This window comes from Schistocerca cancellata, chromosome 10 (genome assembly GCF_023864275.1).
Source record: "Schistocerca cancellata isolate TAMUIC-IGC-003103 chromosome 10, iqSchCanc2.1, whole genome shotgun sequence".
NCBI lineage: Eukaryota > Metazoa > Arthropoda > Insecta > Orthoptera > Acrididae > Schistocerca > Schistocerca cancellata.
This window is the reverse complement of record NC_064635.1, coordinates 73,531,540-73,557,034: the sequence shown is the minus strand read 5'-3', so window position 1 is coordinate 73,557,034 and position 25,495 is coordinate 73,531,540. Positions and strand designations below refer to the sequence as shown.

The 25,495-nt window shown below is 44.0% G+C and overlaps 1 protein-coding gene across 1 annotated transcript in view; it reads left to right on the top strand.

Annotated features, from left to right (window-relative positions):
• The first annotated feature begins 15,879 nt into the window (after window positions 1-15,879).
• Window positions 15,880-25,495, top strand: part of LOC126106651 (luciferin sulfotransferase-like) — an 80,808-nt gene continuing 71,192 nt past the window's right edge. The window contains exon 1 of the mRNA XM_049913010.1: window positions 15,880-15,888. The gene's annotated coding sequence lies outside the window, so the exon portion shown is untranslated. The remainder of the gene's footprint in view (window positions 15,889-25,495) is intronic.

Below are 25,495 nucleotides of genomic sequence, written 5' to 3'. Positions count from 1 at the left end.
GATGAGTGAGCCCCATGTCGTGTTCAACCGCTCGAGTACTTGTCGTAGGTGCTTCCTCGAAGCGCTCCAGAACAGTCTCTTCAAATGCAGTATCCTGTCGTGTTCGAGGTCTTCCAGCATCACCATAATATCTCTCTAACGAGTCTGTTACGCCGAGTCGCCGGTGAACTACTGTAAAAGTTTGCGGGTGTGGGTGGCGTCTTGCTGGGTACCGTTCCTCATACAACCGTCGAGCTCCATGCGCATTACCGTCAGCTAGTCCATAATCAAAAGCCATATCTCGTTCTTCTTCAAAAGGATACTGTGCCACCATGTATACTCCATGACTAAATGGCAGGTGACGTGTGTGTGCTCCGAAGCGAAGCTTACGCGTGAATGCCTCTGAGGTGAGGTGGAGACAAACAGCAAGACCTATTCGTTGGAACAGTAACGGGGCGAGAGACTTTGGTATGTGTGAACCGACAACCATAGCGCTGCCCCTCAACCGACGAACGGTAACAGGGCAATCCCACGGCCAATCGGAGCGCGTGGCGCCAAGTTTCCGTAGTTTAAAAATGTTGCGTTGTCGATCTACACAACATTAGTAATTTTCATTCCTACTGGCATCAGCTGCCCAGGGTTAAAATTTCGTAACATAATTTTTCTCCACCCTGTATATCTGCTACATATTTTCCACCGATAACGATATATCGATAGCAAAATGGCAAAATCGAGTGCCGATTTTTTTTTCAAATTACATTTTTTCACAATTTTCGGTAAATATTTGAAACTTTAGTAGAACAGAGTTTTACTTTCACTGTGTGAAGGTGTCTTACAACTTTTTGAGCTTTCATCATGTCTAGTCTTTCTCTTTGACTGTATGAAGCAAGTATATATGGCAGAAAGAACTCCTATTTCACTGGGGGGGGGGGGGGGGGGGGGGTGGCGGTGTGAATGGAATAACATGCTTTCCAGTCTGAAGAAATAGCACACCAGACGCGTCAAAAAACATCATAATTCTTCACAGACAGTTGCTGAAACTGATGAACAAAATTGCCTCGGTCGAATTAAAGGCAGACATTGATGCAATGTACAGGCGTCTTGCTGGACGTGTTACCAACAGGTTCGATCAACAGGCTAGAATACAAAAACCCTCCGTGAACGCAAATGAAAATCCTTGAATGGATAAAGACGTTCTTTTCGCGAACCACTATTAAGACGGTTTCTAGAACAGACATTTGCGATCGACTGCAGTATGATACTATTGACACCAATGTATATCTCGCATAAGCACCGTGAAGCCACGATAAGAGAAATTAGAATGCGACGGTTCGCCTATATTGACCACCAGTACAAAAAATTTTTATCCATGTGTATAATGTTAAGAGATTTTTCACATAATATTGCTGAGCAACCAGGAGGAACTAGAAGGGTGGAATGTACTTCTTCTAGCGACAGTAAGAATGTGTTGCAGTGGATTAAGCGGTTGTAATGAGCCACAGAGTGTCGCAATGTGCTGGTGGAGATGAAAGTAGTGGACGCTGTGGTGTCTGGGCAACGACAGCAGCGCGGAAATCCACCCGATGTCAGAAAATGTCCGGGTGCCGTCGCTACTCCTCACGAAACACAGTTTCAAATAATATGAAGTCATCTTGTGTTTCCATTCTTAATTTGTTGAGTTTGTATTTCGTACTCGATCGACGTATTCACCTGCTGTCAGTAAATGTCCGGGCGCCGTCGCTATTCCTCATGAAACAGAATTTAAAATAATATGTAGTCAGTCTTGTGTTTCCATTCTTAATTTGTTGTGTTTGTATTTCGTACTCGACCAACGTATTATTTCTATGCATCAGGCCAAGGCTCTTGTTAATTACTGAATATCGTATACACCGAAGCGCCAAAGAAATTGGTACAGGTATGCGTATTCAATGGGATATGTAATGAGGCAGAATACGGCGCTGCTATATAAGACATCAAGTATCTGGTGCAGTTGTTCGATCAGCTACTGCTGCTACAATGGCAGGTTATCAGGATTTAAGTGAGTCTGGATGTGGTGTTATAGTAGGCGCACAAGCGATGGGACACAGCATCTCTGAGGTACCGATGAAGTGGGGGTTTTACCATACGACCATTTCACGAGTGTACCATGATGATCAGGAATCCGGTAAAACATCAAATCTCCGACATCGCTGTGGTCGGAAAAAGATCCTGCAAAAACGGGAAGAACGATGACTGAAGAGAATCGTTCAGCGTTACAGAAGTGTAACCATTCCGCAGATTGCTGCAAATTTCAATGCTAGTCCATCAACAAGTTTCGGCGCCCGAACCATTCAACGAAACGTCATCGATACGGGCTTTCAGAGCCGAAGGACCACTCGTGTACCCTTGATGACTGCACGACACAAAGCTTTATGCCTTGCCTGGGCCCATCAACATCGACATTGAGCTGTTGATGACTGGAAGCATGTTGCCTGTTCGGATGAGTCTCGTTTCAGATTGTATCGAGCGGATGGGCGTGTACGGGTATGGAGACAACCTCATGAATCCATGGACCCTGCATGTCATGTCACCAGGGGACTGTTCAAGCTGGTGGAGACTCCTAATGGTGTGGGGCTTGTGCAGTTTGAGTGGTATAGGAGCCCTGATACGTCTAGATACGACTCTGACAAGTGACACGTACACAAGTATTCCCTCCGATCACCTGCACCCGTTCATGTCAATTGTGCATTCCGACGGACTCGGGCAATTCCGGCAGGAGAATGGGACACAGAACACGTCCAGAATTGCTAGAGAATGACTCCAGGAACAATATTCTGAGTTTAAAAACTTCCGCTGGCCACCGGACTCCCCAGACATGAACATCATCGAGCGTATCAGGGATGTCTTGCAAGGTGCTGTCTTCCCCTCGTACTCCCTCCAACTTCAACAGTCTTTCAGACAGTAGTCGAGACCATGCCTCGACGTGTTGCGGTGCTTCTGTGTGTTCGCGGGGTCCTATACGATATTAGGCAGGTGTACCAGTTTCCTTGGCTCTTCAGTGTATACAGGGTGGTCCATTGATCGTGACCGGGCCAAATACGAAATAAGCATCAAACGAAAAAACTACAAAGAACGAAACTCGTCTAGCTTGAAGGGAGAAACCAGATGGCGCTACGGTTGGCCCGCTAGATGGCGCTGCCATAGGCCAAACGGATATCAACTGCGTTTTTTTTTTAATAGGAACCCTCATTTTTTATTACTTATTCGTGTAGTACGTAAAGAAATATGAATGTTTTAGTTTGACCACTTTTTTCGCTTTGTGATAGATGGCGCTGTAATAGTCACGAACGTATAAGTACGTGGTATCACGTAACATTCCGCCAGTGAAGACGGTATTTGCTTCGTGATACATTACCCGTGTTAAAATGGACCTTTACCACTTGCGGAAAAAGTCGATATCGTGTATCACTATGTGATCAAAATGCCCAACGGGCGTGTGCTATGTATGCTGCTCGGTATCCTGGACGACATCATCCAAGTGTCCGGACCGTTCGCCGGATAGTTACGTTATTTAAGGAAACAGGAAGTGTTCAGCCACATGAGAAACGTCAACCACGACCTGCAACAAATGATGATGCCCAAGTAGGTGTTTTAGCTGCTGTCGCGGCTAATCCGCACGTCAGTAGTAGACAAATTGCGCGAGAATCGGGAATCTCAAAAACGTCGGTGTTGAGAATGCTACATCAACATCGATTGCACCCGTACCATATTTCTATGCACCAGGAATTGCATGGCGACGACTTTGAACGTCGTGTACAGTTCTGCCACTGGGCACAAGATAAATTACGGGACAATGACAGATTTTTTGCACGCGTTCTATTTAGCGACGAAGCGTCATTCACCAACAGCGGTAACGTAAACCGGCATAATACGCACTATTGGGCAACGGAAAATCCGCAATGGCTGCGACAAGTGGAACATCAGCGACCTTGTCGGGTTAATGTATGGTGCGGCGTTATGGGAGGAAGGATAATTGGGCGCCATTTTATCGATGACAATCTAAATGGTGCAATGTATGCTGATTTCTTTCGTAATGTTCTACCGATGTTACTACAAGATGTTTCACTGCATGACAGTATGACGATGTACTTGCAACATGATGCATATCCGGCACATAGCACGCGTGCGGTTGAAGCGCTACTGAATAGCATATTTCATGACAGGTGGATTGGTCGTCGAAGCACCGTACTGTGGTCCGCACGTTCACCGGATCTGACGTCCCCGAATTTTTCTCTGTGGGGAAAGTTGAAGGATATTTGCTATCGTGATCCAACGGCAACGCCTGACAACATGCGTCGGCCGGCTGGAGTGGCCGAGCGGTTCTAGGCGCTACAGTCTGGAACCGCGCGACCGCTACGGTCGCAGGTTCGAATCCTGCCTTGGGCATGGATGTGTGTGATGTCCTTAGGTTTAAGTAGTTCTAAGTTTTAGGGGACTGATGACCTCAGAAGTTAAGTCCCAGAGCGCTCAGAGCTATTTGAACCATTTGAACAACATGCGTCAGCGCAATATCAATGCATTACACGTATTGCGAAATGCATTGAGGTTGACGGACATCATTTTGAGCATTTATTGCATTAATGTGGTATTTACAGGTAATCACGCTGTAACAGCATGTGTTCTCAGAAGTGATAAGTTCACAAAGGTACATGTATCACATTGCAACAACCGAAATAAAATGTTCAAACGTACCTACGTTCTGTATTTTAATATAAAAACCCACCTGTTACCAACCGTTCGTCTAAAATTGTGAGCCATATGTTTGTGACTATTACAGCGCCATCTATCACAAAGCGAAAAAAGTGGTCCAACTAAAACATTCATATTTCTTTACGTACTACACGAATATGTAATAAAAATGGGGGTTCCTATTTTAAAAAATGCAGTTGATATCCGTTTGACCTATGGCAGCGTCATCTAGCCGGCCAACCATAGTGCCATCTGATTTCCCCCTTCAAGCTAACAAGTTTCGTTCTTTGTAGTTTCTTCGTTTGACGCTTATTTTGTGATATATTTGGCCCGGTCACGACCAGTGGACCACCCTGTATATTACTTCTCAAGTCAACAGCCGTCTTTCTCAACACACATTAGTCATACAGGGATGAGTGAGGAATAATTATAACGATTTTTTTGTCGGAATCTGACATTACATACAGATTTTTCGCTAAAATTTCTATTTGTGAAAAATTTTAACATAAAAAAGAATTTTGATTAACGTAGGCAAAAGGGCACGATATATTTTCAGATACATACATGTATCTTACGGAGCCAACTTATTAATGACGGATAAGAGACTCTCTTTCAGTATTATCTTATTACTAATACCATTTTGCTTGTTTTTCAGTAGTTATTGACTGCATAATTAGTGTACAGCATTGCCATAGATAATAACTGTGAGCACTGCAGTAGTCCATTATCTCTGCCCATCGTACAAGTTGACTTTTCTAAACGAATATACTTTGTGAAACGACAAACATATTTGTGAAATGATAATTAAATCGACACCCTAGCTGCAAACAGGCGGTGGTATACATCATTGGGGACATGTTGAAAATGTGCGCCGCGACCGGCACTCGAACCCGGGATCTCCTGCTTACATGGCAGACGCTCTATCCATCTGAGCCAGCGAGGGCACAGAGGATAGGATGGCTGCAGGGACATCTCTTACACGCTCCCCGTGAGACCCACATTCCCAACATGTCCACACCACTACATTCGTAGAGCGCCTAAGAGATGTTTGCCCATCACACTCATTACTCGTGGCAGATTAATCTGCCAAGTCCCGTGCGAATTGGGGCATAGCGTGTGCGTTCGCACAAGAAGGTCAGTGGCCGGGTAGCCATATTTTAACTATATATGAAGGTAGTGTCTGTCCCCGAAAGAACAGATACCATTGATGCCCGAGCAGCTTCTCTAGAATGAAATGATAATTAAATCGACACCCTATCTGCAAACAGGCGTTGGTATACATCATTGGGGACATGTTTAAATGTGTGCCCCGACCGGGACTCGAACCCGGGCTCTCCTGCTTACATAAAAAAATCTCATTTTGTTCGTTTGCGTTCGTTGGTTCAGCTCGTAGGGGACGTCGCAAGACTCCCGTTTCAGTTATTCGTTGATCCATTAACTCAGTTTTTTATTACAGAGGGCAGCTAACCCTCTGACCGAACACGCTGAGTTACCGTGCCGGTATCTGAGCCACCGAGGGCACATGATGTATACCAACGCCTGTTTGCAGCTAGGGTGTCGATTTAATTACGAGGGCAGTTCAATAAGTAATGCAACACATTTTTTTTCTCGGCCAATTTTGGTTGAAAAAACCGGAAATTTCTTGTGGAATATTTTCAAACATTCCCGCTTCGTCTCGTATAGTTTCATTGACTTCCGACAGGTGGCAGCGCTGTACGGAGCTGTTAAAATGGCGTCTGTAACGGATGTGCGTTGCAAACAACGGGCAGTGATCGAGTTTCTTTTGGCGGAAAACCAGGGCATCTCAGATATTCATAGGCGCTTGCAGAATGTCTACGGTGATCTGGCAGTGGACAAAAGCACGGTGAGTCGTTGGGAGAAGCGTGTGTCATCATCGCCGCAAGGTCAAGCGAGACTGTCTGATCTCCCGCGTGCGGGCCGGCAGTGCACAGCTGTGACTCCTGCAATGGCGGAGCGTGCGAACACACTCGTTCGAGGTGATCGGCGGATCACCATCAAACAACTCAGTGCTCAACTTGACATCTCTGTTGGTAGTGCTGTCACAATTGTTCACCAGTTGGGATATTCAAAGGTTTGTTCCCGCTGGGTCCCTCGTTGTCTAAACGAACACCATAAAGAGCAAAGGAGAACCATCTGTGCGGAATTGCTTGCTCGTCACGTGGCTGAGGGTGACAATTTCTTGTCAAAGATTGTTACAGGCGATGAAACATGGGTTCATCACTTCGAACCTGAAACAAAACGGCAATCAATGGAGTGGCGCCACACCCGCTCCCCTACCAAGAAAAAGTTTAAAGCTATACCCTCAGCCGGTAAAGTCACGGTTACAGTCTTCTGGGACGCTGAAGGGGTTATTCTGTTCGATGTCCTTCCCCATGGTCAAACGATCAACTCTGAAGTGTATTGTGCTACTCTTCAGAAATTGAAGAAACGACTTCAGCGTGTTCGTAGGCACAAAAATCTGAACGAACTTCTCCTTCTTCATGACAACGCAAGACCTCACACAAGTCTTCGCACCCGAGAGGAGCTCACAAAACTTCAGTGGAGTGTTCTTCCTCATGCACCCTACAGCCCCGATCTCGCACCGTCGGATTTCCATATGTTTGGCCCAATGAAGGACGCAATCCGTGGGAGGCACTACGCGGATGATGAAGAAGTTATTGATGCAGTACGACGTTGGCTCCGACATCGACCAGTGGAATGGTACCGTGCAGGCATACAGGCCCTCATTTCAAGGTGGCGTAAGGCCGTAGCATTGAATGGAGATTACGTTGAAAAATAGTGTTGTGTAGCTAAAAGATTGGGGAATAACCTGGTGTATTTCAATGCTGAATAAAACAACCCCTGTTTCAGAAAAAAATGTGTTGCATTGCTTATTGAACTGCCCTCGCATCATTTCATTCTAGAGAAGCTGCACGGTCATCAATGGTATCTGTTCTTTCGGGAACAGGTACTACCTTCATATATAGTTAAACATAGTTGTCATCGTCGCCTTGAATTACGGTTTACCTTTGGTACTACGTCCATATGTGCTTACTGTAACTGAGAATGTTTGTCGAGTTAAAGTTAGAGGTTCCGTGGTCATATTGACAGATGCTGATCTCTGCCCCGAGTACGTACAGGCCGGCAAAAACATTCGGAATGCAAAACATTTTTTTGGGCACGTGGAAATGTGTATACAGGGTGAGTCACCTAACATTACGCTGGATATATTTCGTAAACCACATCAAATACTGACGAACCGATTCCACAGTCCTAACGTGAGGAGAGGGGCTAGTGTTATTGGTTAATACAAACCATAAAAAAATGCACGGAAGTATGTTTTTTAACACAAACCTACGTTTTTTTTAAATGGAACCCCGTTAGTTTTGTTAGCACATCTGAACATATAAACAAATACGTAATCAGTGCCGTTTGTTGCATTGTAAAATGTTAATTCCATCCGGAGATATTGTAACCTAAAGTTGACGCTTGAGTACCACTCCTCCGCTGTTCGATCGTGTGTATCGGAGAGCACCGAATTACGTAGGGATCCAAAGGGATCGGTGATGAACCTTAGGTACAGAAGAGACTGGAACAGCACATTACGTCCATATGCTAACACCTTTTTATTGGTCTTTTTCACTGACGAACATGTACATTACCATGAGGGGTGAGGTACACGTTCGAGGGGCGTTTCATAGGACGTGGAGGACGCATAAATTGGCCAGCCCGTTCTCCTGGTCTTACACCTCTGGACTTCTTTCTGTGGGGTACGTTAAAGGAGAATGTGTACCGTGATGTGCCTACAACCCCAGAGGATATGAAACAACGTATTGTGGCAGCCTGCTGCGACATTACACCAGATGTACTGCGGCGTGTACGACATTCATTACGCCAGAGATTGCAATTGTGTGCAAAAAATTATGGCCACCACATTGAACATCTATTGGCCTGACATGTCGGGACACACTCTATTCCACTCCGTAATTGAAAACGGAAACCACGTGTGTACGTGTACCTCACCCCTCATGGTAATGTACATGTTCGTCAGTGAAAAAGACCAATAAAAAGGTGTTAACATATGGACGTAATGTGCTGTTCCAGTCTCTTCTGTACCTAAGGTCCATCACCGATCCCTTTGGATCCCTACGTAATTCGGTGCTCTCCGATACACACGATCGAACAGCGGAGGAGTGGTACTCAAGCGTCAACTTTAGGTCACAATATCTCTGGATGGAATTAACATTTTACAATGCAACAAACGGCACTGATTACGTATTTGTTTATATGTTCAGATGTGCTAACAAAACTAACGGGGTTCCATTAAAAAAACGTAGGTTTGTATTAAAAAACATACTTCCGTGCATTTTTTTACGGTTTGTGTTAACCAATTACACTAGCCCCTCTCCTCACGTTCGGTCTGTGGAATCGGTTCGTCAGTATTTGATGTGGTTTACGAAATATATCCAGCGGTAACGTTAGGTGACTCACCCTGTATAAGGATGTATTATAATTTCATGATCATTACTTTACCTAGTTCAGGTCATTTTTAAAGATGTTTTCTCCACATTCCCACAGATACCCTTACCCGAACGACTACACTCATTCCAAATACTGTCACTAATTAAAACTATAAAATTGCGAAAGTTTTGCACGAGGCACCGGTATTGAACATATTTTAATTGATTTAACATTGTTTAATTTGATAAAGATAATTAGATTTAATGAAGCTAATTTAATTTAATAATTTAATTATTGGGTTGGTGCATAAATTCTTAGCTTTTTCTCCTAAGCTTAATGAAGACAACAGATACACATAACAGAGTTCTCCACCACTGTTTGCCCGCATCTCGTGGTCGTGCGGTAGCGTTTTCGCTTCCCACGCCCGGGTTCCCGGGTTCGATTCCCGGCGGGGTCAGGGATTTTCTCTGCCTCGTGATGGCTGGGTGTTGTGTGCTGTCCTTAGGTTAGTTAGGTTTAAGTAGTTCTAAGTTCTAGGGGACTAATGACCATAGATGTTAAGTCCCATAGTGCTCAGAGCCATCCACCACTATTTACAGCAGTCTGCCAATACTGGGGTAACTTTTCGATTCCGCGACTGTAGAAATCAGGTGGTTTTGAGTCGAAGAACTCCTCGACCCATGTTCGAAGCGCATTTTCATCCGTAAAGGAAATTCCTCGAAGGCTGTTCGATACAGAGTGGAAAAGCTGAAAATCTAAGGGGTAGTTCAGGCGAATAAGATGTGTGAGGGATGAATTCCCACCCCAACTACAGTATAGTGTTTTATGTCAGTCTAGCAGAACAGGGTCGGGCCTTACCGTGGAGTAGCATTACTTCACGCAGTCTTCCTGGCCGTTGTTAGAGGATTGCGTTTGCAAGACGTCTCAGTTGTTCACAATAAATGTCACCAGTGGTGGTTCCCGGGTTCGATTCCCGACGGGGTCAGGAATTTTCTCTGCCTCGTGATGACTGGGTGTTGTGTGATGTCCTTAGGTTAATTAGGTTTAAGTAGTTCTAAGTTCTAGGGGACTGATGACCATAAATGTTAAGTCCCATAGTGCTCAGAGCCATGTGAACCATTTCAGCAGTGGTGGGTACACCTTGGGGAAATCGAAATTAGTATCAGGAATAGAAAAGCAACTGGAATCACTCAACAGAGGGAAGTCCACTGGACCTGACGGGATACCAATTCGATTCTACACAGAGTACTTGAAAGAACTTGCTCCCCTTCTAACAGCCGTATACCGCAAGTCTCTAGAGGAACGCAAGGTTCCAAATGATTGGAAAAGAGCACAGGTAGTTCCAGTTTTCAAGAAGGGTCGTCGAGCAGATGCGCAAAACTAGACCTATATCTCTGACGTCGATCTGTTGTAGAATTTTTGAACATGTTTTTTGCTCACGTATCATGTCGTTTCTGGAAACCCAGAATCTACTCTGTAGGAATCATCATGGATTCCGGAAACAGCGATCGTGTGAGACCCAACTCGCTTTATTTTTTCATGAGACTCAGAAAATATTAGATACAGGCTCCCAGGTAGATGCTATTTTCCTTGACTTCCGGAAGGCGTTCGATACAGTTCCGCACTGTCGCCTGATAAACAAAGTAAGAGCCTACGGAATATCAGACCGCTTTGTGGCTGGATTGAAGAGTTTTTAGCAAACAGAACACAGCATGTTGTTATCAATGGAGAGACGTCTACAGACGTTAAAGTAACCTCTGGCGTGCCACAGGGGAGTGTTATGGGACCATTGCTTTTCACAATATATATAAATGACCTAGTAGATAGTGTTGGAAGTTCCATGCGGCTTTTCGCGGATGATGCTGTAGTATACAGAGAAGTTGCAGCATTAGAAAATTGTAGCGAAATGCAGGAAGATCTGCAGCGGATAGGCACTTGGTGCAGGGAGTGGCAACTGACCCTTAACATAGACAAATGTAATGTATTGCGAATACATAGAAAGAAGGACTTTATTGTATGATTATATGATAGCAGAACAAATACTGGTAGCAGTTACTTCTGTAAAATATCTGGGAGTATGCGTGCGGAACGATTTGAAGTGGAATGGTCATATAAAATTAATTGTTGGTAAGGCAGGTACCAGGTTGAGATTCGTTGGGAGAGTCCTTAGAAAATGTAGTCGATCAACAAAGGAGGTGATTTACAAAACACTCGTTCGACATATACTTGAGTATTGCTCATCAGTGTGGGATCCGTACCAGGTCGGGTTGACAGAGGAGATAGAGAAGATCCAAAGAAGAGCGGCTCGTTTCGTCACAGAGTTATTCGCTAAGCGTGATAGCGTTACGGAGATGTTTAGCAAAGTCAAGTGGCAGACTCTGCAAGAGAGGCGCTCTGCATCGCGCTGTAGCTTGGTGTCCAGGTTTCGAGCGGGTGCGTTTCTGGATGAGGTATCGAATATATTGGTTCCCCCTACTTATACCTCCCGAAGAGATCACGAATGTAAAATTAGAGAGATTAGAGCGCGCACGAAGGCTTTCAGACAGTCATTTTTCCCGCGAACCATACGCGACTAGAACAGGAAAGGGAGGTAATGACAGTGGCACGTAAAGTGCCCTCCGCCACACACCGTTAGGTGGCTTGCGGAGTTTAAATGTAGATGTAGAAGCAATTCATAGAACACCACATCGTTGCTGTCCCACTAGATCCATAACATTATCTGTTGGGGATGCCACGCAGGGTTTGGATGGGAAGTTGCTGCTCTGTTTGGGCTCAACAATTCCTTTCTTTTCCTTATGTTATCAAAAAGAAACAATTTCTCGTCACCAGTAACAATACAGGATAAAAATTGTCGGTATTGTTCGGGAGCCTATTGATGACGAGCAACCGGAGATGTACACATGGCCACCCGCTGATTTTGTGATTTGGTTTACAGCATGCGCACAATGATAGAATGATCACAGATCGTCACATTTGCCAGTTCTCAGTACAATGACGTGGGTCATTGCGGATTAAGACGCTTAAATGAACTTCATCAAAACTCGAGGGTTTTCCTGAAATTCAGTCAGTAATGTAGAAAAGATCCATGCCATGCTTTGTCGAACGGCATTTTCCCCATATAGGCGCTAATGTTCCTGGCTGCCTCTACAGCCGTCACCCCTCTATTGAGGTCAAACAGGAGAATATGCAGGAAAAAGTTCCTTCTTCACTACTTGGCACCCAATTTTACAGCATCTAGGCTCGACTCACTATCTCCACGTGACAAGATGACAATATGTAAACTCAAACAGCAACGATAAATAAACGCATAGGAACCGAAATACCAACATGCAAAACAAAAACGTTACGAACTAATGCACCAAAATAACATTTTGAGTCAATAACTTCATATTAAAGATAATTAATTCTGAACCGAAGCCAGCCGGAGTGGCCGAGCGGTTCTAGGCTCTACAGTCAGGAACCACGCGACCGCTACGGTCGCAGGTTCGAATCCTGCCTCGGGCATGGATGTGTGTGATGTCCTTAGGTTAGTTAGGTTTAAGTAGTTCTAAGTTCTAGGGGACTGATGACCTCAGATGTTAAGTCCCATAGTGCTCAGAGCCATTTCTTTCTGTACCGAAGTTAGCCTGGGAACATTACAGCACATTCCTTGTAATGTGGAGAATATGATTGAACTTATCTTACAGCAGTATATTCACGTTGCCATTTGTAGTTAGGTGACTGTAAGATCAAATAACTACTGTGAAAGTCCTGGTTTCAAGTTTAATGAGTGAAAAAGTTACGTGGAGATATGTACCGTTTATGCAACTAATTGAAGGCAGTTTGTTTATTGCCATACGCGTCTCGCTTCTTTTGTTTGGGAAGCGTCATCAGTGGCCTAAAATACATGTTTCCTTTTATACATACAATAAACGTATAACTAGTGGCCATTAAAATTGCTACACCCCGAAGATGACGTGCTACAGACGCGAAATTTAACCGACAGGAAGAAGATGCTGTGATATGCAAATGATTAACTTTTCAGAGCATTCACACAAGGTTGGTGACACCTACAACGTGTTGACATGAGGAAAGTTTCCAATTGATTTCTCATACACAGCAGTTGACCGCGGTTGCCTGGTGAAACGTTGTTGTGATGCCTCGTGTAAGGAGGAGAAATGCGTACCATCACGTTTCAGACTTTGATACAGGTCGGATTGTAGCCTATCGCGATTGCGGTTTATCGTATCGCCACATTGGAAGCGTGTATTCGTCATCGCCTTACTGGCGTATCACCCGACGCGCTGGTATGCGGTGCCATTGGTTACACGTCTCGGTCGCCTCTTGTTCGCACTGACGGCTCGATGAACAGTGGACGTTACATTTCAGATGTGTTACGACCAGTGGCTCTACCCTTCATTCAATCCCTGCGAAACCCTACATTTCAGCAGGATAATGCACGACTGCGTATTGCAAGTCCTGTACGGGCTTTTCTGGATACAGAAAATGTTCGACTGTTGCCCTGGCCAGCACATTATCCAGATCTCTCACCAACTGAAAACGTCTGGTCAATGGTGGCCGATCAGTTGGCTCGTCACAATACGCCAGTCACTACTCTTAATGAACTGTGGTATCGTGTTGAAGCTGCATCGGCAGTTGTACCTGTAGACGCTATCCAAGCTCTGTTGGACTCTATGGCCAGGTGTATCAAGGCCGTTATTACGGCCACAGGTGGTTGTTCTGGGTACTGATTTCTCAGGATGTATGCTCCCAAATTTCGTGGAAATGTAATCACATGTCAGTTCTAGTATAATATATATGTCCAATGAATAGCCGTTTATCATCTGCATTTTTTCTTGGTGTAGCGATTTTAATGGCCAGTAGTGTATTTTGAGTTAATAATTTACTATTAAAGATAATTAATTTTGAAGAAAAGTTAGCCAGAGAAGATTACGACACTTTCCTTGTAATGTGGAGAATATGACTGAACTTACCTTATTGCAGTTATTCACGTTGTCATTTGTAGTTTGGTGATAGTAAGATGAAATAACTACTGTGAAAGTCCTGGTTTGAGGTTTAATGAGTGAAAAGAGTTACATGGACGTATGTACCGTCTATGCAACTAATTGAAGGCAGTTTGTTTATTGCCATACGCGTTTCGCTTCTTTTATTTGGGAAGCATCATCAGTGGTCTGAAATACATGTTTCGTTTTACACATACAATAAACGTATTATGTGGTACATATAATATGCTGTTAAATTGTTTTTTTCTCTTGTTTTTTTAGGTTAGAACCAACTTTTGTAGCACAAATTCCGTAACGTGAACTTATCGTTAGGTGTTACGATTTCCAGCGCTGTTAACTCATGTGCGTGGTCCTGAAGATGTATTCGTCGGTTTCTATTCTCCATCTGGCCGATTTCTGGCGTTCTTTTACCCACATTGATCACAAAATGGGATGTGCAAGTGACATATGCGATTGAGAAAGGTGGGTGAAAGAACGCCTGAAATCGTCCGTGTGGAGAATGGAAACTGACTTATATATCTTCAGGACACCACACACGAGTTAACAGCGCCGGAAGTCGTAAGTAACACCTAACGATAAGTTCAGATTACGGAATTTGTGCTACAAAAGTTGGTTCTAACATAAAAATAAGAAAAAACAACGAGAGCAAACCCGACAAAATTTAATACAGCAGCATCTTATATCTACCTGATAATAGGTTTATTGTATGTATAAATAGAAACATGTATTTCAGGCCACTGATGATTCTCGTAAATAAAAGAAGCGAAACGCGTATGGCAATAAACAAACTGCCTTCAGTTAGTTGCATAGACGGTACATACCTCTAGGAATTTAGAGCAATAAGAGATAGACGGAAATCAGAAAAATGACGAAAATAGTTACGTTAAGAAGAGATAGATGATTATTCCTTGTATTTTGTATAATGTCTGTGGAACTAGAGAATTTTTAGATCGCGGGTAGTGACGAAAAACTATCAGTATTACGCAGCCATATGAAATTTTTAATCAGTTTCAACACCGTAACTGACCATGCGATATATTTTGAGCTACTTTCGCTGATCATTGCACCTAGATCAAACGTAATAGTTCTGGCGCATCCATGTTGGACGCCGGCCGCGGTGGCCGAGCGGTTCTAGGCGTGTCAGTCTAGAACCGCGCGACCGCTACGGTCGCAGGTTCGAATCCTGCCTCGGGCATGGATGCGTGTGATGTCCTTAGGTTAGATAGGTTTAAGTAGTTCTAGGCGACTGATGACCTCAGATAGTCCCATAGTGCTCAGAGCCATTTGAACCATTTCTTTTAACCGTGATTGGACAGGTGCTAAATTGGATCAACCTCTCGTATTTTAACATTCACAACCCGATAGGCAGGCAGCAGAAATGGCTCGAACGGAGGCGTATTGACAGTCATTATCCCCCCACTCCATTTTGCGAGTGCAGCAGGAAAGGGAATGTCTAGCAGTGGTGCAAGGTACGCTCCTCCACGCACTTTACGGTGGCTTTATGAGTCTGTATGTAGATGTATATGTAGCTAGTGAATCGTATTGCATTAGTTAACCGTCGACCGTGAGCTGAAGATGCCACCGGCCTTGGGGCCAATATAAAATGGTGTTGCATTTGGTACTCATGTAGTTATCTTATCGCCTCATACGTCAGCCAGATTAAAAGCTATGGTTCAAGCTGGAAGGTGGCCTAGTCGTCCATCCGATCGCTTAACAGGTAAGCAGTGAAGTCTCACTACTCATTACAACCTGCGCAGTTGCTGTGTTGTGTGTCAGTGGCGTGTTTTGATCACACAAATTACGCGTTCTATTCATTACGAGAAATTGGAGCAAAAAGGAAGACTGGGGGATGAAATTGTATACAGTCCATATAACACATCGAAAGCATATAACTTCATGATTTTTTTCTTTGCAGTATAAGAAGATCCAAGCAACACAATTTATAAGCAATTTAGGAAGAAACAACTCATCTGAAAACCTTGAAAAATGTCGTCATACAGAACGTTACTATTTTGTAACTTTTGCTCCAGTCGCACAGAGCAGCGTTTCATTAACTTCTTCCACTTCATTCTAGCAGTTAATTTGAATGTAACACCTGTATTCGTTTTTCGTGTTGAGAGAATTTACTGATAACACGACGAGTAGAGTATTGCAACGCTCTCTAACTGAAGAAAGAATCGGGTGTATGACCTCGTCGATGGCGAAGACATAATACACGGCTCACGAGGTCACGTTTGGGGCAGGATCGGATAGAAAATCGGACTTCTCCTTTTAAACTAAGTAACCATCTTGGCGTTTGCCTCTAGCGATTTGGGGAAACCACGGATAGCTTGACCACTGCTTCCCAACGAGCTCGCTTATACATTAACGAAGTGGGTGGAAGAGTGCACATTCCATTTCTATTGGTTATCAGACGCGCATTTCCCATTGTACTAGTTATTAGGACTTCCTCCCATTCAGATATGGAGCGCCTGAATAATGATAGCTTAAACGCATCTGTGAGTGCTCGAATTACATCTACATCTGCAGCTACATACACAATCTACAAGCAAGCGCATGGTGCATGGTGGAGGGTACCTTGTACCAGTACTAATCATTTCCTTTCCTGGTGCATTCGCAAATAGAGCGAGGGAGAAAGCAGCTGTGTATACGACGTGCGACAATAAAGTAATGAGACTGATTTTCTTTGCAAGGCTCGCAGGCTTGCATAGGCACAGTATCTTTGACCTTGGTCTATAAGCTGCTTCCAGTCCAAGCAGCACATCGATGCAACTGCTCAGTCGTGAGTTGTGCTGTAATAAGTTAACAGGTGTTTGTTTCTCTCGTCACGGAAATGGGACCGTATAATATTGCGCGAAGGTATGCCATTTCCTTTTGCGTTAAACTGGGTGAAAACGCGACGACAACTTACGGTAAGCTTCAGAAGACTTTTGGAGAGGAGGTTATGTCAAGAGCTCAAATTTTCGTTGGCATGAAAATTTTTATGAAGGCAGAACGAATGTTGAACATGAACACCGCAGTGGATGACCATTAACCTCACGGACAGAGGTCAACTTGGCCAGGGTGCGTGAACTCGTACGATCTGATCGAAGATTATCCGTGAAAATGATTGCACAAGAACTGAACATCAATTGAGAAACGGTTTGTCTGATAATAATTGGATTCTGCATCACGATAATGCGCCATCCCATACTGCTCTGTCAGTACAGCAATTTTTAACTTCAAAACAAATTTCAGTACTACCATAGCCACTTTATTCAAAAATGGTTCAAATGGCTCTAAGCACTATGCGACACAACATCTGAGGGCATCAGTCCCCTAGACTTAGAAACTACTTAAACCTAACTAACCTAAGGACATCACACACATCCCTGCCCGAGGTAGGATTCGAACCTACGACCGTAACAGGCGCGCGCTTCCAGACTGAAGCGGCTAGAACCACTCGGCCACCACGGCTGGCAGCCAGCCATCTTATACACCAGATATCGCTCCGTGCGACTTTTTTCTGTTTCCAAGAATCAAAACGGCGTTCAAGGGACACCATTTTCAAACAACACAAAGCTGTGACGAGGGTCTTGGAGGATATTACAGAAGATGAGATCCAGAAATGTTACCATCAACGGCAGAAGCGCTGGAAAAAGTGTGTGCAATCAGAAGGGAACTACTTTGAAGGACACAACACTAAGCTTGATAAAACGGTAAGCAACATTTTTTTTTCACTTCAGTCTCATTACTTTATTGTCGCATCTCATATGCCTTCCTATGAGCCCTAACTTCTCTTATCTTCGTGGTCCTTAAGTGAAATGTACATTGCCGGCAGTAAAATGGTTCTGAGGACAACTTGAAATACAGGCTCTCTAAATTTTCTCAATAGCGTTTACCGGAAAGAATCCCGCCGAGTGTTACCATTTGAGTTCTCGAAGCTTCTCTGTAATACTCGCTTGTTTATCGTGCATCCCGGTAACGGATCTAGCAGACCGCCTCTGAATTGCTTGTCTATCTCCCTCTAATCCGACTTGGTGTGGATCCAAAACACTCGAGCAACAGCCGAGAATGGGTCGAACTAGAGTTCCACAAGATGAACCACACTAAAGCGAAGTCGATCATTCGCCTTCACTACTACAATCGTTACACGCTCGTTCCAGTCTATATCGGTTTGCAACGTTTGCAACTATATGTTTAATCGACGTATCTGTATCCAGCAGCACACTTCTAACGCTCTGCTCGAACATTACTGGGGTCTTTTTCGTACTCACCTGCATTAACTTACTTTTTCTATGTTGAGAGCCAGATGCGATTTATCGCATCAACTAGAAATTCTGTATCAACCATCTTCTGACCTCCTACGTCCAATCAACGACAACACCTTCCCATACACCACACCATCACCAGAAAACATCCGCAGATTGCTCCTCATCCTGTCAGTACTTTAAATATACAGAGAGAGAAAGAGCGGTCTTATCACACACCGATGACAGCTCGCCGTCGAGGACAACGTACTGAATTCTGTTCCCTAAGAAGTCATCCAGCCACTCGCGTACCGGGGAACCTACACTGCTGGCCATTAAAATTGCTACACCACGCAGATGACGTGCTACTGACGCGAAATTTAACCGACAGGAAGAAGATGCTGTGATATGCAAATGATTAGCTTTTCAGAGCATTCACACAAGGTTGGCGCCGGTGTCGACACCTACAACTTTCTGACATAACGAAAGTTTACAACCGATTTCTCATACACAAACAGCAGTTGACCGGCGTTGCCTGGTGAAACGTTGTTGTGATGCCTCGTGTAAGGAGGAGAAATGCGTACCATCACGTTTCCGACTTTGGTAAAGGTCGGATTGTAGCCTATCGCGATTGCGGCTTATCGTATTGCGACATTGCTGCTCGAGTTGGTCGAGATCCAATGACTGTTAGCAGAGTATGGAGTCAGCGGGTTCAGAAGGGTAATACGGAACGCCGTTCTGGATCCCAACGGCCTCGAATCACTAGCAGTCGAGATGACAGGCATCTTATCCGCATGGCTGTAACGGATCGTGCAGCCACGTCTCGATCCCTGAGTCAACAGATGGGGACGTTTTCAAGACAACAACCATCTGCACGAACAATACGACGACGTTTGCAGCAACATGGACTATCAGCTCGGAGACCGTGGCTGCGGTTACCCTTGAAGTTGCATCACAGATAGGAGCGCCTGTGATGGTGTACTCAACGACGAACCTGGGAGCACGAATGGCAAAACGTCATTTTTTCGGATGAATCAAGGTTCTGTTGACAGCATCATGATGGTCGCATCCGTGTTTGGCGACATCGCCGTGAACGCACATTGGAAGCGTGTATTCGTCATCGCCATACTGGCTTATCACCCGGCGTGATGGTATGGGGTGCCATTGGTTACACGTCTCGGTCGCCTCTTGTTCGCATTGACGGCACTTTGAACAGTGGACGTTACATTTCAGATGTGTTACGACCCGTAGCTCTACCCTTCATTCGATCGCTGCGAAACCCTACATTTCAGCAGGATAATGCACGACCGCATGTTCCAGGTCCAGTACGGGCCTTTCTGAATACAGAAAATGTTCGACTGCTGCCCTGGCCAGCACATTCTCCAGATCTCTCACCAATTGAAAACGTCTGGTCAATGGTGGCCGAGCAACTGGCTCGTCACAATACGCCAGTCACTACTCTTGATGAACTGTGGTACCGAGTTGAAGCAGCCGGCCGCGGTGGTCTAGCGGTTCTGGCGCTGCAGTCCGGAACCGCGGGACTGCTACGGTCGCAGGTTCGTATCCTGCCTCGGGCATGGGTGTATGTGATGTCCTTAGGTTAGTTAGGTTTAAGTAGTTCTAAGTTCTAGGGGACTTATGACCTAAGATGTTGAGTCCTATAGTGCTCAGAGCCATTTGAACCATTTGAACCATTTGAACCGTGTTGAAGCTGCATGGGCAGCTGTACCTGTACACGCCATTCAAGCTCTGTTTGACTCCATGCCCAGGCGTATCAAGGCCGTTATTATGGAAAGAGGTGGTTGTTCTGGGTCTGATTTCTCAGGATCTATGCACCCAAATTGCGTGAAAACGTTATGACATGTCAGTTCTAGTATAATATATTTATCCAATGAATACCGGTTTATCATCTGCATTTCTTGTTGGTGTAGCAATTTTAATAGTCATTAGTGTAATAGGTTGGTTGGTGTTTCGGGGAAGGAGACCAGACAGCGAGGTCATCGGTCTCATCGGATTAGGGGAGGACGGGGAAGGAAGTCGGCCGTGCCCTCTGAAAGGAACCATCCCGGCATTTGCCTGGAGCGATTTAGGGAAATCACGGAAAACCTAAATCAGGATGGCCGGACACGTGATTGAACCGTCGTCCTGCCGAATGCGAGTCCAGTGTCTAACCACTGCGCCACCTCGCTCGGTTCATTAGTGTAATAATCAGTCTTATTTTACCCTCGTGTACAGGCTTCTAGTACATTCCTAGATTCATAGATTCATGGTTCTTGAAACTTTGAAAGTAGACTTTCCTGGGACAGTATGCGCCTTCCTCAAGAGTCTGCCACATCAGTTTTTTCAGCATCTCTGTGACACTCCCCCACGTGTCAAACAAACCTATGACCATTCACGCTGCTCTTCTGTGTATGCATTTAATATCCACAACAGTCTTACTTGTGCGGGTCCCGTATACTTCAGCAATATTGCGGGGTTTGTAGAGTGCTTGCATTTCCCTGGTATTCTACCAATGAGCCGAAGTGTGCCAATCATCTTACCTACGATGAGCGTACGTGATCGCGTCCTGCACCGTGATTTCACATAGCGTGTATTTGGTCACATATTTAGCGACGTATGGACGATAAAGAGCGTTTTATTTCCAACTGTAGAAATCAACCGATCTAAGGAAATAGTTACTATTCATTTCGCAGCTGTATCTCTGTGACTGTGCGTATTATAGTCTATGTGCCACGGTCGGACGAATACTTTGTGGAGTCACTGTACTCTCGTTTCCAACAACTCCTTCACCTGCTCACTTCGACGTGGTCGCACACTGTCATCCATTGAAATGAGGTCAGAGCTGAATGCACCCGTCATAAGCCACACCTGGGGACAGAACACAATGATACAGTAAGTTTGACCGGTGAGTGAAGCGTGTTCAAACATTCAGAAATAGGTGAGGCCACATAATATTATGCCTCCACACACAATAACAAATGGTTCAAATGGCTCTGAGAACTATGGGACTTAACATCTGAGGTCATCAATCCCCTACAACTTAGAACTACTTAAACATAACTAACCTAAGGACATCACACACATCCATGCCCGAGGCAGGATTCGAACCAGAGACCGTAGCGGTCGTGCGGTTCCAGACTGAAGCGCCTAGAAAATTGGAGATAAAACTATCTGACATGAGTACATGTCGTCGTCAAAATGCAGCCTTTTGAAAATGACCAAAGGCCGAAATTGCAATAGTAACAATAAATATTTTATACAGTCAACGGCCACTATGATGCCTTTTAAGAAACATTATATGACTGTGAATCCCAACCACGAGAAGTTAATCAAATGTATGCCTAGCCAGGCATATGGGATATTACTGCACTACCAACGAACCAAGATTAAACTAAGTAATGTACATTTATCTCCAATTTTTATAATTGAGCTACTTGTCACCTCAGTGTGTCATAGAAGTTCGTTCTACATGTATAGTGCAAGTTTCATCGAGCTATGTCACTTAGCTGTGACACATCATGCGGTATAGTTACTTTCGTTCCTAAGTTTTGCACCCCATTGTATGTCCCATAATTCTAAACATTTCGGCGTGTGAGATATCAGTTTACAGTACCATGCACATATCTGGCGGTCGTTGCAAATTAGGACGACCAGCGTCTTTTTCGTGTCTCGCAGCCCGCTTCGTTCCCCCATAACATACTGTTGCTACAAATAGGGCAATTTCTTTCACATAGCGAATGCAGAAATTCACGGGCATCATTTATCGAGTGACTTGATCTCATTTTCAGTACTAGGCTCTCTTATTTCTGTACCTATCCCTTCCCATATCAGTGTGTTGTGATCCACCGTGAAAGCGTTTTGGAAGACGTAAGCTATCAGTTCAAGCTTCGTTTTATAATATGGTCTTACGTTTCGTTGTTGTTGTTGTGGTCTTCAGTCCTGAGACTGGTTTGATGCAGCTCTCCATGCTACTCTATCTTGTGCACGCTTCTTCATCTCCCAGTACCTACTGCAACCTACATCCTACTGAATCTGTTTAGTGTATTCATCTCTTGGTCTCCCTCTACGATTTTTACCCTCCACGCTGCCCTCCAATACTAAATTGGTGATCCCTTGATGCCTCAGAATATGCCCTAACAATCGATCCCTTCTTCTAGTAAGGTGGGCCACAAATTTCTCTTCTCTCCAATTCTATTCAATACCTCCTCATTAGTTATGTGATCTACCAATCTAATCTTCAGCATTCTCCTGTGGCACCACATTTCGAAAGCTTCTATTCTCTTCTTGTCTAAACTGTTTATCGTCCACGTTTCACTTCCACACATGGCTACACTCCATACAAATACTTTCAGAAACGGCTACCTGACACTTAAATCTATTCGCCGTGTTATCAAATTTCTCTTATTCAGAAACGCTTTCCTTGCAATTTCCAGTCTACATTTTATAGCCTCTCTACTTCGACCATCATCAGTTTCGTTACCATTGTGTTTTACTCCGTACCATTCACCGATTGTTCGTAGGACCAAAAGTTTTTCAGATTCTTTTGTGTCCAATTCATTAAATGTTTTCGCATCCCGTCGGTATTATATTTTGATATTGTTCGCTGTTTATTTCTGCAGAGGTCCTGCTTCGTTTAAATACGACATAAAGTTTTATCAGTTTTTATAGTTACTTTCTAGAACTGGTAACAACCACTGTCTGCCGTTCCAGTCTTCTTTTTATCATACGAGCTTAGGTCATCACCTGAGGTCAATGGTAATTTGGAGAGAGGCATTAATGAATTCATTTCAGGCAATAGCACCTTGCCACAATTTGTTTTGGAACCTATTTATTCCAGCGTGATAAATGTCTTCTACTACTTGCTAGAGACTACTGCTTGCTGACTTTAATGCAACCAGGTAAATTTACGGAACCAGCTGAAAATTTGGACCTGAATTAGAATCAGCCTCTTTGGGATTAATCCACTCATAAATATGACAATAACTTGTGTTTATACTTTTGTCAATGCCCCATTTTGGCACCATTTATATGTGCAGTTTATTAGGCCCACTCTGGAAGCTAATTAAGTGTCGATACATTTGATATGTTATTCCACTCGGGAAGTTATTTTACACTATGTTGACGTACTAACTATAAAAGTTGCCAGTGAGTAGAGTAAGTTACTTTCGATCTGTATCAAATAAAAGCTGTCGGTCCCCGAGGAACTCTCAAAATACCCCTCACGCAAAGGCCAACACGACAACACTTAAAGTGGTTTTTACCAGCGATAAGTGTGACCGAGATACCGGCGTTATCACGACAATATATTGTGATGCTTCTTCCCCGTATCTGATTACCGCAGATGCCAAATGGACTATCACGAATCACTCCAAAAAACTGGTGTTGTGGATTAGACATCAATATAGTTCGTTTTTTATTGCTTTCAAGTGCCACATCTTCGCATCCACACTTTTAATGGTGTTACGGACTAGTCATATACGAAAAAAATTAGGTCAAATTACTCCAGGAGTTCCAGTTTTATTAGGATTTCGTATTTCAGTCGATTAAAACGTCACTTCTATTGGGTTACTTTATAGTCCGTCTGTCAGTTTGTTAAGACCCTTTTTTCTTAGAAACAGGTGGAAGTATGAAGTTGAAATATATGTAAAATACGAGAGTGAGTCAATTATTACCCGTAATTTAGTTATATTTTTGTTTATTTTGTTATAACTGTCGTTTTTCGTTGATGACGCATGCTTTGTTTATTTGTTGTTATATCTTTGCACTTTTCAAGCTGCTAGGTTAGTTTCGCTATCGCTGCCGTGCTGCTAATCATGGCTGCTCCGCTGTCTATTTGCACCAAAGAAGAGCAACGTTCAGTTATCAATTTTTTGTGGTCGGAAGGCGTATCAGGGGCCGAAATTCATCGAAGACTTTCGGTACAGTACGGGAAATGTGTTTTACCAGGACGGAGTGTCTACGAATAGATTGAAAAATTCCGGAATGGTCGCACAAGTGTTACTCCCGATGAAGGAGCCGGACGACCGTTTACCGCCACAAATGAAGAAACCAGTTTGCGAGTATCAAAATAAAGTGTCTCTAGAGGTTTTATCTTTTGATTCCATTGACTTAGAAGCATAAATTATTTACGTTGCCAAGGAAACGTACGACCTAGTATTTGACAAAAATTTCAGCTTCTAACCCCGTCCTGACAAAAAGGAGCCATAACAGTTGGAGACACAAACGGAGAACTAAGTAATCCCACAAGGATTCCATTTCTGCGGGTTGAGATACGGAACCTTAATGAAGCGTTATTGAAAAAGTGCCCGAGAATAATTCAGGAGCACGCAGAAGACATTGTCGTATGTCAGAGTAACTTTTTACATGTACAGGCCATTGGCGGGTCTCCCCATTCCATTGTCGAGTGGATTGCAACAGGAATTGTTGCTTAAATGTCTTTGTGAGCGCTGTAACTAATATAATCTTGGCCTCACGATCCCTAGGGGAGCAAAATTTACAGGGTTGTACCACATTTCTAGATTCCCCACATAAAGCTCCTGTAAGTAGCCTTTCTCGGGATAGTTTACTCCAAGAGTCTGCCAGTTCAGTTTCTTCAGCGTCTCTGTTACACTCTCCCACGGGTAAAATAAAACTGTGACAATTCGTGCTGCCCTTCTCTGCATACGTTCAACATCCCATGATATTAGTCCCAAACATTTGAACAATATTCTAGGTTGTGCGCAAGAGTTTTTGTAAGTAATCTCCTTTGTAGGCTCCATCCATTTCCCTGGTATTCTACCAACGCAGCGCTGTCTGGAGCTTGCTCTACTCACGAGTAAGCCGTTACGATACGTTTCACATCGCAAGAAAGTGTTAGGCCCAAATACGATTGTTGTCCAGAAAGTAAGCTCCGGTGGGTCGCTAAATGGAAATCACAGTGAAAAACAGAAACATTTTATTTACAAGTGTTAGCTACACTTTCCAGATACTTCTCTACATAGTCACCGCTTCGACTTAGACATTTGTCGGAGCGTTATACCAAATTTCCAACACCATCGTCATACAAGGCAGCCGCCTGTGCATTCCGATACACTGGTCTATAGTGCGTAGCGTGCG